Here is an 18,004-nt window from a genome sequence, read left to right as displayed (position 1 = left end):
GAAGGACAAGAGCTTATGTTCAGAGAGTGAAAGACTGAACATTCTAGATGATGATAAGGTTCATGCATCACCTAGGAATGGGGATCAGTGAAGTGTCAGGAATCTAGGAGCTGAAGCCAGTTGGATAGTCTTGGAGACATAGTCCCTTTCCCCTTTCAGTAGCTCAGCAGAGACCAACCAGCTCAATGGAAAAACAGCTCCACCTTTCTAATGAGATCGCTTCTTTCATCACTGCAGTTTCCACTGTTAATGGTGTAGATGTTCTTGCCTTGCCATCGTATAAACGTGATACATTCCAGGCAGGCTCCCTCCCTACAGGGCCCCTAGCCAATGGGCACCTGGGCCAGCTAAGTCTGGCCCAATCCCCTGTTACCATTCTCTTTTTAAGTTTCCCCAAGAAACAATAAAACCACACTTTATATTTGCACATTTGGTACTACTGTCCTCTTTACATAATAGGAGATCAAGGAATGTTGTGCCCAGGAAAGTCTATGGGTTGTTGGCATGGCAAATACTATGGCAAAGAAGAGCTAGAGTCTAGAGCCAAAGTCCCCAGCCACCTGTGGGCATCATTCATTACTACACCCATGCAGAGAGTCTCGAGTCTGTCTAGCTCAACCCCTGCATCAGACAGTGTATTGATTATCTGGTGCTATGCAACAGATTACACCAAAATAGTGGCTTAAAATAACAATAAACATTTATTCCTCACAATTTCTGTGAGCCAAGAATTCAGGAGTAGTTTGGGTAGTTCTGGCTCTGGGTCTTTCACAAGGGACTCAAGATCTCTGCCAGGGCTGCAGATCTAAAGGCTTGATAAGCTGGAGGTCCACTTCCAAGGTGGTGTGCTGCTCACTTACACGGTTCCCACGGTGGTGCCGGATGCTGGAGGGAGCCTCAGTCCTCCTCATATGGGTGTCCCCGTGCTCCATGATTGAATGTCCCCACAGCGTGATGGCTGGCCTCCTCCAGAGTGAGCAATCCAGAGAGGGAGCCAGATGGAAATTATCCTTTTTATGACCTAGCCTCAGAAAGCTTATAGCATCACTTCTGTCACATAACATGAATGGTTAGAAGTCAGTCACTAAATCCAGCTCACATTCAATCCCTTTGAAGAAAGAAGAGTTAAAGAATTTGCAGACATAGTTTACAGCTACCATAGATGGGAAAACAGAAACCACTGTAGATATTTCAAGCAAAAAAAAAAAAAAAAGACTTGATACAAGAAATTGTTGCTCATTATTGGAGGGGCTAGTGGTGGTAAAAGTTAAGGGCAGGAGTACTGCACCCACTAGCTTTCAGTTTACTTTGCTGTAGCTGCTTCCACAGATTCACAGTTGCTGCTGCCACTCAGAACCCAGGAAACTTCTGGAAACTACTGGTGAGGTCATTGCTGCCCCATAGCCACAAGGTCGGTGACTGGCAGGGGAGTATGGAGACCAACATGCAGCCTGTACATCTGCCGCCACAGAGGAGGAAACAATGGTTTCCACCTCCTTTCTACCCTCCGGATTTCACACAAGTACATTTTATTGGCAGAACCCTGCTGTCAAGGGAATCTGTGAAATGTGGTTCCTGGGCTTCCAACACCCGCAGAGAAGGGGTAGAAATTGGTGTCAAGAGCCAACCAGTGCTATTCAGCATCCTCCATATTATAGATATGGTGAGAAGACCCCACTTGTACTCGCAGGGATCCTAGCATCCTCGTTTTTTTGAAGGTTTGTGGGTGCTCAAGTCTCTGTAAAAGAGCTACTAGCTAAGTCAGAAACCTGAAAGGTGTCCTTCTAGCTGGAAAGCAGATTGGGTGCTGGATGCTGGTGACATGCACTCATCCCCAGAGGTGGCTGGAGAAACACTTGGAGCTTGTGAAAACCTTTTTCCAGGAGTTATCCTGAAAAACAAATCTCTCAGGACCCTGCCTGGTACCCGTGAGCATTCAGTAAATGTGCGCTGTTATCATTGCCTTGGAAGATGTCTATTTCTCAAGACATTTAGAGAACACCTACTGTGTGCCAGCCTGTTAGGGATTCAAAGAGGAATATCTGACCTCAGAGCACATAGTGAATAAATGCTAAGCATATAACTGTTGAAACTGATTGAATTTGCTGAATTAAGGAGCCCATAGAATAGTGGGGGAAATTAGTTAAACTTAAAAATTCTAATCCAGTGCAATGAGCAGCCATGGGGGTGTGAATACAATTCTGTGGGGGCAGCACAGGAAAGGAGCTGTGATCTCCGCTGGGCCCTTCCACCAGAATGTCTCTTCAGGAGGTAGATTGGTGGAGGGGGTGCTTATGAGCCTTGGCTTTATAAAATTTAAGGTCAATAAATGTATTAATTTTATAAGCTGGCTTACAGGCAAGCCTTGCAATCCTTCATGAACCATACGTTACAGTTCCGTTTATATCTAAACTTATCTAAACCAGTTTTATCCTTTCAGCATGTTCTGCCTCACTACAGCTCCTGAAATCTGCAGGTTTGGTTGATATGGTAGGCTAAATAATGAATAGCCCACCAAAAACACCCACGTCTGAATCCCTGGAACCTGTGAATATATCTCTGTGGCAAAAAGAATTTTTCTGGTGTGACCAAGGATTTTAGGTGGGAGGGAGTATCTCAAATTATCCAGGTAGGCCCAATGTAATTACAGGACTCTCAGGAAGGAAGCAGAAAGGGCAAAGAAACAGATGTCAGAAACGAGGTTTTCAATGGAGGAAGGAGAGGACTAAAAACAAGGACATAAGAGAGAGAGCTTCTTGAAGCTTGGGAAAAGTGAGGAAGATCTCCACTAGAAGAAAGATAGCCCCCATTTATTTTTGACCTTGAGAGCAGGAAGCTGAATTTACTGGAACCTGGGACAAATGTACTAGAACAATAAAAATACCAGAACTTGAAACAAAGAAGAAGACAAGACTAAGAAATTCTTAAAATAAATACACAGGTCCTCTGTGCCCAAAGAGTTCAATTGGTCCCTAAATATGTGGCCTAAGCGTTTACTAATGCACACACACAAAAGCTGCAAGCTAACCAGAAATGAAAAACCCAGAGAGACCTTACCTTGAACGAATAAAATCACAGGAAGGTATGAACAGCAGCCCCGACTACCACAAATTACAGTCAAGTTTCCCATATTTGGGGAAATCACAGGTATCAGCACATCCACAGCATAATGGACTAGCATCTGCTAAGCAAATACAAGCTCCTTGATTTGCCTGGCACCTTACCCTCACTTCAAATCACTCTAAAGAGAGGAACACTTTTCTCATGCATCCTACCGTTCCCTTTCTTTCTGGAATAAAGAGTCTCCAGACTATAATTACCAGGGCGCACTAGTTTGCATACCTGCATATTGCCAAAATCTGGGGAAATATATGCCTAGTGTAAGCATGACCAGCAGTCACTGCGCCAATCTACATATTCCACACCCCTTTTGTGATCTCATTAAGCGCGTCCTTTGCTCAGTAAGGGTTGTTCCCATAAAACTGGAAAGATACTCTAGGATTTAAAGGGAAACAAATTAGTTCCTTCAAGGGCTCGGCGCTAGTGACGTCACTGTTTGGCGCACTTAAACAAGCAGCTATTCACGTAACTGAAAGAGCAACTCTAAAAAGGTGAACTTTGATAAAACTGCAATTTAAAAGTCCAGTCCACGTATTACCAAAAATAAGTTGTTCGTTCAAAGCTTCAAGGACAGGTACAACATATGCTCTTTCAAATCTGCAGCAAATAATCACCCTTAAGTGACAGATCAGTTGAACAGTGATTCTCATTTTGATGGGAGCAAACTAGGGAAAAGCTCACACAGCGGCCCCACCTACACACGTGTTTGGAGAATTCAAAGGGCTCTGCACAGACCCGCGGTGTGATGATGGCCCTCACTGTTGGTGTAAGTCCAGGGGGACGAAATCCCAAGGCAGAACACCTCTAAAAACAAATCAATCAAAGGGAGAAAAAAAGTTTAAAATCCGTTTACTGCTTACGAACTGCAGTCTTGGGCCTTCTCTATTTCCTGCTAAAACAGAAACAAACCAGCCCTCCCCCTCACCTACAAACTGCAGTCTAGAGCCACCTCTCTCCTCTGCTCTGGAAGAGGCAAGCAAGCAAGCAAGCCCCTCCCTTTAAACTCTCAGTTTCAGACACGCCCTCCTCTGTGCCCAAGTAATTACCCACTGATATGGAGATGAACTTCTCTCCACCCTTAAGGATATGCAAATGCATTAAAGCCAGGTGAGATGTTCTGGAAATGTTACAATTTTACCCACAGTTGGAAACCACCTTCCTGATCAGTGTCTCCTCTCCCAGGCAAAAATAAATTGTGTTTTGACGTATCTTTAGACCCTCCCAAGTTCAATACTAAAAACATACAAGCTGGGCAGAATACCTGGCCCATAGTAAGCACAATAAATATTAGTTATTGTTTCTCATAATAAAAGTAGACCTATTACAAATATGTATTTTAAATTAAAAGTAGCCTAGTTAAAAAGTGGAAAAGGATGTACACAGCAGCATTATTCATAATAGCCAAGAGTAGAAGCAACCCAAGTGTCCATCCATAGATAGATAAACAAACAAAATCTGGTAGAGGCATATGATGGAATATTATTGAGCCTTAAAAATGAAAATTCTGGCACATGCTACTGATGCCGGGCTTCTTGTTCCAGAGCTGAAGAATGAACTTCGCAAATGCTCAAGGTAGGAGAGCAAGGTAGAGGCTTTTATTTAGAAAAAGTGAGAGGATAGAACTCCTGGCTCATGTCAGGAGGGGATGAGAGAGTCCGTGGTTGGCTCATTGTCTAGGGGTTTTTATGCGCGGTTGAGGATTTTCAGGAATGGGAGTAAAGGCCTAGGGGTGTAGACTTGTAATACCTCCTGCCCTGCCCCCAAGGTGGGCTGGGTTGTTGTCTGTTTGTTTGGGCTGTTTATAGTTGAGATTGCTTACCAAATTAGTCTTTTGCCTAAATTGCATATTACTTGATTAGGATTGGAGAAGGGAAAACAGCATAGGTACAGTTAAAAGCTGGGTCTTTTAGCAGACTAAGGTAAATTTTACAGTGTCATGATGTAACTGATACAGTGAGGTCGCAAGTCTTTATTTGCGGAACACTCAAACATTCCAGGCCAAGTTGCTCCTGGGCTTTTGAGCTTTAACTGATCTCACTGAAGATGTCTATCTTTACCCTAGAGAATTAGTGTGACTCTGACTTTGTATAATGCTTAACACAGAGTTTTGATAGGGACTTCTTTGCACATTGTTACATTGCTCTGTCGGTAATTATCTTGCTTTGCTTTTTCTCTGGAGGTACTCACCCTACTCTGCCTAAACCCACGGTCCCTGTCTCACTATGATATGGACGAATTTTCAGGAGATGGTGGTTGCTGCCGGCTAGGGGAAGAGGAACTGGAGGGTTGTTTAGCGGGTAGAGTTTCAGGTTTGTGAGACAAAGTTCTGGAAAGCAGTTACACAACACTGAATACAATAAATGCTACTGAACTATACACTAAAAAAATAGTTAAGATGGTTAATTTTATGTTATATGCATTTTGCCACTATTAAAAATTGAAACTTGGCAAACAGTACAGATAATTACAATGATAAAACATATTTGGCCAGATTAAAGATGGCGGCATGAGAGGTGAGACAGAGACTTCCTCTTAAACCTACATATAATATGAAAATAAAATTAATACAACTAATCCTGAAAAAGCAATAGGAAAGAAGGCTGCACAAGACCACATACACCTGGAGAAAAGAGCAAACCTCACGGAATAGGGTAATGTACCAAAGCTGTGACCCAGCGGGACCCAAGCCCTACACCCATCCCAGCTCACTAGCGGGAGGAAGAGAAACAGAGCGGGGAGAGACTGGAGGCCTGGGACTGCTGAACACCTACCCTGGAGATCTGCTCTGGGAGCATGAACATACATTGCATGGTGCTCTGCTGATTAGTGGGGTTGGAAAGATTAGACAGGTGGAATACCTAGAGACATGGAGATTCCATCTGCTGGAAAACAGGAATTCATATCTGGCTAATCCGGGTGGGTAGTCCAAGACACTTTCTAACAGTGAGAGGGCTGCTAAAGGGGCAAGGATTGCACAGAGCTTACTCCTCAGGAGAAAGGACAGGTAGACAAAATTGTTCGGGTGCACTCTGCCTAGCAGGTTGTTAAGTAAGTCAACGTGGACCTGAGAAGGGGAGTGGGAATGGATGGGACAAGAGACACGAGAAAAGGAGACAAGACAGTGTTCTGATCAAGTCTCGTTTATTCTTGAGATACGTGGGGTTTTATAGGGTAAGAAACAGGAAAAGAGAGGGGCATGCAGCTGCACAGGAACAAAAGGGAGGCGTATGCAGCTGCAGTTAGATCAAAGCAGGGTGTTTTCACACAGATATGCTTATTTTGGCAAGGAGCTCTAACCGCCATATGATCCGAGCTGGTAACAGGAAAGTACACAAGAGTTTTTTTCTCCCAGAAGTCTTATGATTTAATTATTGGCCGGCTCCCCACAGGTCCCCCTTCTTTATTTAAAATTAAAAAGGAGAAGAAGAAAGAGACTGCGTGATGGGATCTCCATACGACTGTGCCTGTCTTAGGTTGTTCCTTCCTCTAGGAATCTTACCCGTCTTTGGCTAACCAGTTGTGAGATCACTTGTAGAGCAACATACTGGCATCTACTACATCTTACTCGTCATTGGCTTCAAAGACAGCTAGGTCTTGTGCCTGTCTTAGGTTGTGTAGTAATGCACAGGAAGGCGGCACCATATTGTACGGCACAAGCTCATGTGGAGAACATACACGCATTTTCTTCTTGTTCTAGGCGGTGATAATGGACCTGAATGGGGCGAGCCAGGATTGCGTTTACTTGATTTTTTGCAAAGGACATAAGCTTCTGGAACAAAAAAGGGCCGAGAGATAGGAGGAGAAGCAAGCTGAGCAAGGGTCCTAGTATGGGGAGAAGGTAGGGGAGGAGCCCATTTAACCTAGTCCACAGGGGGTTCTCAAACAATTCTTTTTTCCTTTTTATAAGGTCTTCTTGTAGCTTCTTAATTTTGTCTCAAACTATTCTGGATTTATTAGCATAAAAACAACACTTTTCTTCTAGGGCTAAGCAGATTCCGCCTTGTTCAGCGGTAAGCAGATCTAGGCCACGCCTGTTTTGTAGGACTACTTCTGCTAGTGAATCAATTTGGTCTTGAAGATCTTATAGAGTACCTGAAATAGCTTGAACATCATCAATTAACTGAAGAGATAATTGGTTATACTTATGTAGAGATATGCCCAGTCCTGCAGTTCCTGTAGCAAATGCTCCAGTGACACCTAAGCCGATTAGCAAGGGGATGAAAGTAACTGCTCGCTTGTGTCTTTTAGGAAGATAATCAAAAGAGGGTAGTGGAATTGTGTCATTTCCAGACACAATATTTATATCTGGGAGGAGGATTGCAGTAGTAAACTGCCCTGTCCAATTGCCGGGCAGTGTGGTGTAGGCTAAATTATTTCCACACACAAATACTTGTCCTTTATTGGAGCACAGGAAACAATGGTCAGAAGTGTTGTAATTGGTGGTACAGTTGGCGAATGTGATATTCCCCACATCTATATCATGAGAGTTGTTTTGATAGCTCTGGTATAAGCAGGTTAAATTCTCATTTGAAAGAGGTTGAACTTTAAAAGGGAGGCTCAAAGAACAGTTGTCTGAGGAGGACACGTTGGATGACACTGAGGATATATTAGCAGTTAAGATGGCTAGGGGCATAGGTGTCCCCCAAGGCATACAGAGCCAGCAATCTGCTGCAAGGGTGGGATTAGTCTGGTTGAGTAATTGGTGGGCATTTTCAAGTAGAATAGCTGTTTGAGTATCTAAATTTATTCCTCTGGGTTTAGGGAGAGCTAAAGGGTGGTATTTTAAGGAAGGATACATATACTCTATGAGTTGCTCTATATGCTATTGCACGAGTTGTTCACGGGCCCTATCCGATGGACCTCCTCCATCGGACACATGAATAGGTGACAAGACCTTCCAACAAACAGGTTTTCCTGGCTTTCCTGCACAACTAGCTGAAAGTGGTGAGTTATGGGAATGGGTCTATACAGCGCCCCGGTGGGTTGTCTTCAGAATGGTTGTCAGATAAGTCTGGTTTTTATGATGACAGCTCTGGACAGTCATAGCAACTACTATGCATTTGATCCTGGACTGTAAAGGTGCTGGTGGCATTGCAATTACAGGGTATTGATTTCTTGTCAGCAGTTGGTGTTACGGAAGGCTTTTTAACGCATTTCCAAGAGAGTTGCTTCCATCCTCCGCTAGAGGAATATCCTCCTGCAGAGATATCTGCTGTGAGATATGCTGTCTTATCCTGACAGTCTATGGGTCCTCGGGTGGTCAATTGGGGTCCAGCTAAGTATTTTGTCCCTTGAGATGTTACTTGTTTATGTCCTTCTATATTGGGTTCTAAATCCTGTATTCCTCCCTTACACTCACATGGTTGTCCAAATAGCTGCACATAGATCTGTTCTTTGGTAGGGGGTGATTGAAACTCCCTGACAATAGAAAGGGAATAGTATACTTACAGCGAAGAAGGTGAAAATGCGAGAGTTGATGGGCTTCATCCTTTTATAAGGCGCAGTTAAGAAGTGGGAAGATGCCAACAAGGATCCAGTAAGTGGTAACAAGAATAGTCTGCTGTACAAGGGTCCACTGGGGAGGGGTGGAGGCGGCAAGCCCGATGCCTGAGATGAAGGCAATGACTTAGGCTGTGGTTAAGAGCCAGGGCTCACAGTCCGTCATCACTCTGTAAAGGTGATGTTTGGGGGATGTAATGATCTACTTGTTTAACAAGTCGTTCTGGTAGCCATCTGGCTGAACTCATGTCTTTAGAATATATACAGACAGATCCTCGTCCCCATATGAGCACAGGGTCTGGGCCATGCCAAGAATTGGTCAGGGGATCTTTCCATTTTACTTGAGCAAACTGTTTCTGTGTATTTGCATGCCAGAACCTTTGTGCTGCTGATTGCCCTGTGCTGTCTAAAGATAAAAAGTTTAAAATAAAGAGGGCATGGTGTAGAATGTTCCTGGGGGATCCTTTGACTGGATACCATTCCCCCTTTTTTATTTTGTTAATGGTAGTTTTAAGGGTGAGATTAGCTCGTTCTACAATTCCTTGTCCTTGAGGATTGTATGGTATACCGGTTATGTGAGATATGTGGAGATTTTGGCAAAATCGTTCAAAGTTGCGGCTACTGTAACTGGGCCCATTATCAGTCTTAATTTGCTGGGGTGTTCCCATGTTGGATATGGCAGTTAGTACATGAGCTATTACATGTTTTGTGGCTTCCCCTGTTTGTCGTGTGGCAAAAATAAAGACACTATAGGTGTCAATAGAGACATGAACATATTTAAGAGGGCCAAATTCTGGGATGTGTGTCACATCCATTTGCCAAAAGGCGTTGGGCATTAGCCCACAGGGGTTTACACCGAGTTGTGGCACTGGAAGGTGGAGGGAGCAAGAAGGACAAGACTTGGTGATGTCTCTAGCTTGCTCTCTGGTGATTTTGAACATAAGCCGAAGAGTATGGGTGTTCAAATGATGTAGCTCGTGGGCCTTTCTTGCTGAAATGATAGGATCTTTAGAATGGATCAGACAGCAAATTTTCGTGGCTATGTCTGCTGTCTGGTTGCCTTCTGCTAGAGGACCGGGTAAATTGGAATGAGCATGTAAATGACCTATGAAAAAAGGTTCTACTCTGCGTCTTATCAGTGTTTGCAATTGCAGGAAGAGCGTTTCAACAGTTGAAGTTGATTTCAGTTGGCTACAAGTCTCTAATTGCAGGATAGAGTAAAAAATATAGGCACTGTCAGTGTAAAGATTAAAGGCATTGTTTGGAAAAGCGGAAAAAACAGCAACAACTGCATTGAGTTCCACAATTTGAGCAGAGGAATTGGGAACAGGGAATGTTACTCGGTTTGAGCCACAAATATACACGGCAGTACCATTAGAAGATCTGTCTGTAAAAATTAAGAGAGCATATTGCAAGGGTTTACTTGAGGTTATTTTGGGAAAAATGAATTCATGTTTTTGAGCAAAATCAATTAGCTTACTTGGAGGGTAATGACTGTCGCAGTGTCCTAAAAACGCTGCAAGGGAAATAGGCCATGTCTCAGTGGTTTGCATGAGCCAATCAACTTGTTCCTTTGTATAGGGTTGAATAATCGTGTCAGGGTCTTTGCCAAAATATTGCGCACTCTGAGATCTGCCTAGGAGTCCGCAACAGCTTCATAATAAGGCGTTATGACCTTTTTGGGGGAGACAGGGAGGTGGACCCAAAGGAGTGGGGCAGTCTGCCAAAAGACAGCTGTAGGAGTAAGTTTAGTTTTGCAGATGATATTGATAAGTGGCTTACTATAATATATAAAGGTAATGGTCTGATTACTAATAGCTCGTTGAACAATATTAATGGCTTCTCGGCTGTTTGGGGTAAGGTATCAGGGATATGTGGGTTGGCTGTCTCCTTTCAGAATATCATATAAGGGTTTCAAGTCACTTTTAGATATCTTTAGATACGGTACAAGCCAATTTATATCTCCTAACAATTTCTGAAAATCATTAAGTGTGGTGAGGTGATCAAGACGTAGGAGGGGCTTAGGAGATGTAATAAAAGCTCCTTTCATCTGAAAACCTAAATAGGTATAAGGATCTTGTAATTGAACCTTTTCAGGTGCTATTTGTAAACCTGCTTCGTGAAGAGCAATGCTCGGGTGAGAATAACATTGCAGGACTTCATCTTCCTTTTCTCCTGCTAACAGTATATCATCCATATAATGTACTAAATACATTTGTTGCCATTTAGAGCGAATTTCTTGTAAGGTTGCATCAACAAAGGATTGACAAAGAGTTGGACTATTCGACATCCCTTGAGGCAAAACTCTCCATTGAAATCTTTTCATCGGGGCTTTAAAGTTAATGGAGGGGAGGCTGAAGGCAAATCTTTTTTGATCATTGGAATGGAGCGGGATGGTAAAGAAACAATCGTCTATGACGATTTGTAGTGACTGAGGGGGATAGCAGTGAGTGAGGGAAGCCCTGGCTGTAAGGCTCCCATGACTACCATAGTTTTATTTACCGCTCTTAAATCTTGCAATAACCTCCATCTTCCTGATTTTTTCTTTATAACAAATATAGGTGTATTCCATGGCGAATTGCTAGGGACAATATGGCCTGCCTGAAGTTGTTCCTGCACCAACTGCTCGGCAGCTTGTAGTTTTTCTTTCGTAAGGGGCCATTGGTCCACCCATACTGGATCATCTGTAATCCAGGTGATTTTGTCAGCATGGGCGGCAGGACAGCCAATGGCCTTCACGAAAAATGTCCTTGTCCTTTTCGGGCAAGGTTAATTGGGGGTTGTAACGGTTGGGTAATTCCACTGGAAGTTTTCCCTAAGCCTTGTCCTGGAAGGTATCCCTGCTTAAACATCTGTAGGGTCACTACTTCATTAGGACTACAGATGACCATGCTCATCTGAGACAATAAATCTCTGCCCCACAAATTAATGAGTAGTCCAGGTATAACAAATGGCTGAATAGTTCCACTGTTACCTTCCTTATCTCTCCAAGAGAGAAGCTTAGTACTTCTTTTGGGATTATTGCTTTGTCCTATACCTTTTAAATGAGTTAGGGAGTCTTCAAGCGGCCAAGAATGAGGCCAATCATCCTTCTTTATTATGGTAACATCTGCACCAGTGTCTACTAGCCCTTGAAATTGTTTTTCATCTAACCATAGTGTTAAAAGTGGCTTGTCATTTGTGATTTCTTTAACCCAAAATGCGTCTGAGGACCCGAATCCTCAGCTTCCTCGATGGGGATTAAGGGATTCATTATTGGTATTTAGTAACGGGAGGAGCAACAACTGAGCAAAGCGCTTCCCATTAGGGATGGTATTTATATTTTTTGGTGAAGAAGCCATGACTTTGATTTCTCCAGTATAGTCACTGTCAATAACACCGGGGTAGATCATCAGTCCTTCCACTGTACTACTGCTATGTCCTACAATTAATCCAAAAGTACTGCAGGTAGGGGGCCATAAATGCCTGTGGGCAAGGCTTGAACTCCCATGTCGGGGGTCAATACTGTGTAGGCGGTGGAACAGAGGTCCAATCCTGCACTCCCTGCTGTGGCTCTGAGGAGTGTTGAGATGGATTGTCGCTGCTGGCAGCTTGTGCTAAAAAATTGACTCTCTAGCCCCATTTATCCGGGGTCTGGGGTGGGCCCCATTTCCCGTTTCCCTGGTTCTGAGTAAGGTTGGTATTCAGGGGATGGCCGGCATAATCTGTTTTAGATTGGCACTCATTTGCCCAATGGTTGCCTCTCTTGCATTTGGGACAGAGCCCAGGGGCTTTTTTAGTTTCTCTCTTAGGGGCTTCACTACAATTTCTGGCATAATGTCCTGTCTGTCCACAGTTAAAACATTTGATCTTGTTTGTTTGAGCGGATAGAAAGTCTCTGACAGTGCGGCCTTGCATAGCAGCTGCCATGGCTAAGCCCTGCTGATATGCAGAGCCTATGTCCGAACAAAGGTGAATGTACCCTGAGAGGTCAGTCTTTTTCCTATAAGGGCATATGGCTGCCTGGCAGGCTGCATTAGCATTTTCATATGCAAGTTGTTTGACAAGATCTGTGCCTGCCTCTGTACTCCCAAATATCCTTCCCGCTGCAGTAAAGAGGCGATGGACAAAATCAGCAAATGGCTCGTCTGGACCTTGTTTTATGCCTGTGAGTGAGGCACTAGCATCTCCTTTTACTGGTATCTTTCTCCAAGCCTTAGTAGCTGCTACTTGAATCTGAGCATACAATCCTGCATCATATTGCATCTGTTGGTCATTGGTGGAAAAATTGCCTTCACCTGCTAACATATCGTAAGTCCACCCACTATTTGCCTGTGCATTGCGTCACGCAGTATCGCGACAATTCTCAATGAATTCTCATTTCCACAAGAGATAGTCACCGCCTGACAGTGTAGCGTGGGCGAGAGAGATCTCCAATCTCCGGGAGTAAGCCAATTTTCCGCTACTGATTCTACTATGGCCATGCTGTAGGGGGCAGTAGCACCATACTGTGCAACGGCTAATTTGATTTCTTTGATAACTTTAAAATCAAAGCCATTATGGTGCCTCCACGCCTGTCCTTGGGCGTCTGTGGTCTCTGTAACGGGAAAGGCTTCTGTCTCTGAAGGGACAGATAGATTATCTTGTCTAATTTGGGCTTTCAGAGTAGCTCCCTTTATTGGAGGTTTAAGTTGCTCTGGTGGCGTGGTCTGATTTTCAGGTTTAATTTTGGAACTACTTTTCTCTACTCTTCCTATTTTTAATGCTTCAAATTGTCGAATTACATCCTGATGCTCTTTTTCTAATTTTATTTGCTCTTTTATTGACTGTATTTTGTCCAATAATTGCTGATGAGGATTGGTAACTAATGCAGTAAAAGGAGGTACACTAGGCAAGGCTCGATAAGGGGGAGGCGGAAATTTTGGCCAGTCATCTTTATTATATTTAGCCACCTCTTCTTCTAAATCACTCTCATCATTGTCATTCAAATCTTTTGCAACAGCCTTAACAACAGTTTTTATGCTCCTTTTATGGGTGTCTTTCAATGGCGGGCTTTCGCCTATCTGATTAGTGTTTTTCTCTTCTTTGTGTCCCTTTTTGGGGATTTCAGATATAGAGGCTTTGTCAGAGCCCCCCCCTTTTTTTACTAGTGAACTTAATATCAAGGGCATGGTGACTTTCGTCACTACTATCAAAGGACATTACGTCTTCTTCCAGGACTGGTTTTTCCTCCTCTAAAACAGGGCTTAAGGTGGCTTTACTTTCTTTTTGCAGGACCCGTTCTCCGGCTTGAATGGCTTCTGCTACTATAGGGTCTCTATGTCTCTGGGATAGGATCTCATCTATGAGATTCCAATAAGAGAAAACGGTTATGGGGACTTTTTCGAGGCCGAATGTGTCATAGTAATCCTTAAAAGCATCACCCACGCGCTTCCACCGGGACTCATTAATAGTTCCTTCATTAGGAAACCAAGGACAAGACATCTTTTATATGGCCAAAAAATTTTAACAAGTCTTTGACTGAAACCCGTCTTTAAAGTCTTTTTCAATCCACAAATAAACAGCTCTTGCTGACTAACTGCTTGTCCCATGATCGTGTGTGCACTTACCGAGTTTCAGGCGAGCACCGGGTGGATGTCCTCCTGTCTCTATATGCTTTGTCGGCCGACACACTGCACAGCGTTCCTCACGGCGTCCCCCGTACTCGGGACCCACGTTAGGCGCCACTTGTCCTGACCCACGGGTAAGTCAACGTGGACCTGAGGAGGGGAGTGGGAATGGATGGGACAAGAGACACGAGAAAAGGAGACAAGACAGTGTTCTGATCAAGTCTCATTTATTCTTGAGATACGTGGGGTTTTATAGGGTAAGAAACAGGAAAAGAGAGGGGCATGCAGCTGCACAGGAACAAAAGGGAGGCGTATGCAGCTGCAGTTAGATCAAAGCAGGGTTGTTTTCACACAGATATGCTTATTTTGGCAAGGAGCTCTAACCGCCATGTTCCAAGCTGGTAACAAGAAAGCACGCAAGAGTTTCTTTCTCCCAGAAGTCTTATGATTTAATTATTGGCCGGCTCCCCACAGTTAACTTAAACAATCTTCAGGCGCTCCAACCCCCTGGCTGGCTAAACAACTCCAAGGCCCCCCACCATGATACACAGCCTGATGTGTCTTCTTCCCAGCTAGCCTGCACCTGGCTTGGAAACCCGCAGCCCCTGTCCTGGCATCAGGCCAGCGAGAGGGAAGCCCTGCCTTTGGTAGCTACAAATACAAACCATAGAGGCTTACACCTCTGTGTTCGGCCCAAATGGTTCTGGCAGTGGAGACAGGCATGACAGCCAGGAAACAGGAAACACCTCTTTCTTCCCCCAGACACCAGCACCACTCCCCTGCGAGCCCCAACATCGCTCCAGGGGCTAAGCAGCTTGAGAGAGTAGAGCTTCCAGGCATTAGAGGGCACCACATACAAACATGAAAGGTCAAAGGAACCTGGTTCAAAGCAAAATCTCAACACCAGAGGAAGGACTGAGTGAGACTGAATTAATAAATATTCCAGAAAAAGATTTCAAAATAAAAATCATAAACATGCTCACGGAGGTACAGAAAAATACTCAACAACTGAGGAATGACTTTAGGACGGAGATCCAATCATTGAAGAGCACAATGGAGGCTATTAAAAGAAGATTAGATATCGTGGAGGAAATGATAAATGAAATTGAAACGAGAGAAGAGGAACACAAAGAAGCTGAGGCACAGAGAGAAAAAAGGATCTCTAGGAATGAAAGAATACTGAGAAAACTGTGTGACCAATCCAAATGGAACAATATTCATACTACAGGGGTACCAGAAGAAGAGAGAGAAAAAGGGAAAGAAAGTGACTTTGAGGAAGTAATTGCTGAAAACTACACCAATCTGGGAAAGGAGATAGTCTCACATGCCATGGAGGTGCACAGATCTCCCAACACAAGGGACCGAAGGAGGACAACACAAAGACATATATTAATTAAAATGCAAAAGATCAAGGATAAGGATAGACTATTAAAAGCAGCCAGACATTAAAGATGGCGGCATGAGAGGAGAGACAGAGGCTTCCTCCTAAAACTGGATACAATTAGAAAATTTAATTGGCGCAACTAATCCTGAGAGAGCAACAGGAAAGAGGACAACTTCAGACAGCACACACCTGGAGAAAAGAGACCTGACCGAACGAGTAACGTACCAGACTTGTGGCTCCATGGGACACAAGCCCCTCCCCCACCCCAGCTCACCGGCAGGAGGAAGAGAAACGGAGCAGGCAGGGAGTGGAAGGCTTGGGACTGCTGAATACCTAGCTCTGGAGATCTGCTCTGGGAGCACAAACCTACATTACATGGTGCTTTCATGAGACTCGCATGACTACCGGGTTGCAAAGTTAATACAGGCAGAGTTCCTGGGGAGACGGATTCCGGCCGCTTTTGGAAAGCAGGGACCAATATCCGGCTGCTCTGGGACAAAAACATACCTGTGTGACTGGCCCACTGGCTCAGTCAGTGGAGACAGGCACAGCAGCCGGGAGGCGGGGAACAGCTCTTTCCTCCCCCCAGGCAAAAGCAGCCGCTCCCCTGCAACCCCCGACATTGCTTCAGGGGCAAAGCAGCTCCAGAATAGCTTCTGGACACTAGAGGGCGCCATATACAAACATGAAACGCCAAAGGAACCTTGTGCAGAGTAAAATTATTAATACAACTCCCAAGAAAGATTTAAATGATATGGACTTCGTGACTCTTCCTGAAAGGGAGTTCAAAACAAAAATCATCAACATTCTAATGGAAGTATGGAAAGACATCCAAGAACTTGGGAATGAATTCAGGTCACAGATCATGAAGGGCCCCCACCCATAAGATGGCGAACCTCCTGCTTCTCTTCCGGGTCCTCGGTTCCCGCCGGCGCCACCTGAAGCCCAATCACCCCTAGCCCCCCTAATCCCAGCACCTAGCCAATAGCCACCAGCCCCGTAGAAGTAACACCACAATCACCCCATGCCCCTTCCTATATAACCCAGCACCTTTCCCTAATAAAGCGGAATTCTCCAGTGAATTGCTGCTGTGTGTCGCTCCTTTCCTTTCAGATCCAATCGTTGAAGAGCACGATGGAGGGTATTACAAGCAGGTTGGATACGGTGGAGGAGATGATAAATGAAATAGAAACTAGAGAAGAGGAATACAAAGAAGCTGAGGCACAGAGAAAAAAGGATCTATAAGAATGAAAGAATATTGAAAGAACTGTGTGACCAATCCAAGCGGAACAATATTCACATTGTAGGGATACCAGAGGAACAGAGAAAGGGATAGAAAGTGTCTTTGAGGAGGTAGTTGCTGAAAACTTCCCCAATCTGGGGAAGGAGATAGTGTCTTAGGCCATGGAGATCCACAGATCTCCCAACACAAGGGAACCGAGGAAGACAACACCAAGACACATAGTAATTAAAATGGGAAAGATCAAGGATAAGGACAGACTGCTAAAGCAGCCAGAGACAGAAATAAGATCACATACAAAGGAAAGCCCATCAGGCTAACATCAGACTTCTCAGCAGAAACCTTACAGGCCAGAAGGAAGTGGCAGGATGTATTTAATGCCATGAAGCAGAAGTGCCCAGAAACAAGATTACTTTACCCGGCAAGACTATCATTTAAATTTGAAGGAGGGATTAAACAATTTCCAGATAAGCAAAAGCTGAGAGAGTTTACCTCCCACAAATCATCTCTGCAGTCCATATTGGAGGGACTGCTATAGATGGAAGTGTTCCTAGCGTTGGATAGCTGTCACCAGAGGTAGTAAAACCACAGTAGGGAAAGTGGAGCAGCTGATTGGGAGGCAAATGCAAAATTAAATTGACTATCCTCAAAATCAATCAAGGGACAGACAAAAAGTACAGAATTTAATACCTAATATATAAAGAATGAAGGAGGAAGAAAAAGGAGGAGAAATAGAAAACAACCTTTAGATTGTGTTTGTAACAGCATACTAAGTGAGTTAAGTTAGACTCTTAGATAGTAAGGAAAGTAACCTGGAACCTTTGGTAACCACGAATCTAAAGCCTGAAATGGCAATAAGTACATACCTATCGATAACCACCCTAAATGTAAATGGACTGAATGCACCAATCAAAAGACATAGAGTCACTGAATGGATAAAAAAAACAAGACCCATCTATATGCTGCTTACCAGAGACTCACCTCAAACCCAAAGACATGCACAGACTAAAAGTCAAGGGATAGAAAAACATATTTCATGCAAACAATAGGGAGAAAAAAACAGGTGTTGCAGTACTAGTATCAGACAAAATAGTCTTCAAAACAAAGAAAGCAACAAGAGATAAAGAAGGACATTACATAATGATAAAGGGCTCAGTTCAACAAGAGGATATA

At 43.9% G+C, this 18,004-nt stretch overlaps 1 long non-coding RNA gene across 4 annotated transcripts in view; it reads right to left on the bottom strand.

The window, feature by feature from the left end:
• Positions 1 to 677: 677 nt before the first annotated feature.
• LOC118908972 (uncharacterized) overlaps positions 678 to 18,004 on the bottom strand; it is a 58,115-nt gene continuing 40,788 nt past the window's right edge. Inside the window, exons 3-6 of one of the 4 annotated variants that reach the window (XR_008997280.1) lie at positions 14,208 to 14,357; positions 8,569 to 8,727; positions 3,058 to 3,924; positions 678 to 1,108 (exon numbers count right to left, since the gene is read on the bottom strand). This is a non-coding gene — a long non-coding RNA (uncharacterized LOC118908972). Of the gene's footprint in view, positions 1,109 to 3,057; positions 3,925 to 8,568; positions 8,790 to 14,207; positions 14,358 to 18,004 lie in introns of all 4 variants that reach the window. The other 3 variants (XR_008997281.1, XR_008997279.1, XR_008997282.1) reach the window with 3 other exon arrangements.

Source organism: Manis pentadactyla, chromosome 4, assembly GCF_030020395.1.
Source record: "Manis pentadactyla isolate mManPen7 chromosome 4, mManPen7.hap1, whole genome shotgun sequence".
In the NCBI taxonomy this organism is placed as follows: domain Eukaryota; kingdom Metazoa; phylum Chordata; class Mammalia; order Pholidota; family Manidae; genus Manis; species Manis pentadactyla.
The sequence above is the reverse complement of the archived record's forward strand: the minus strand, read 5'-3'. Positions and strand labels throughout refer to the sequence as shown.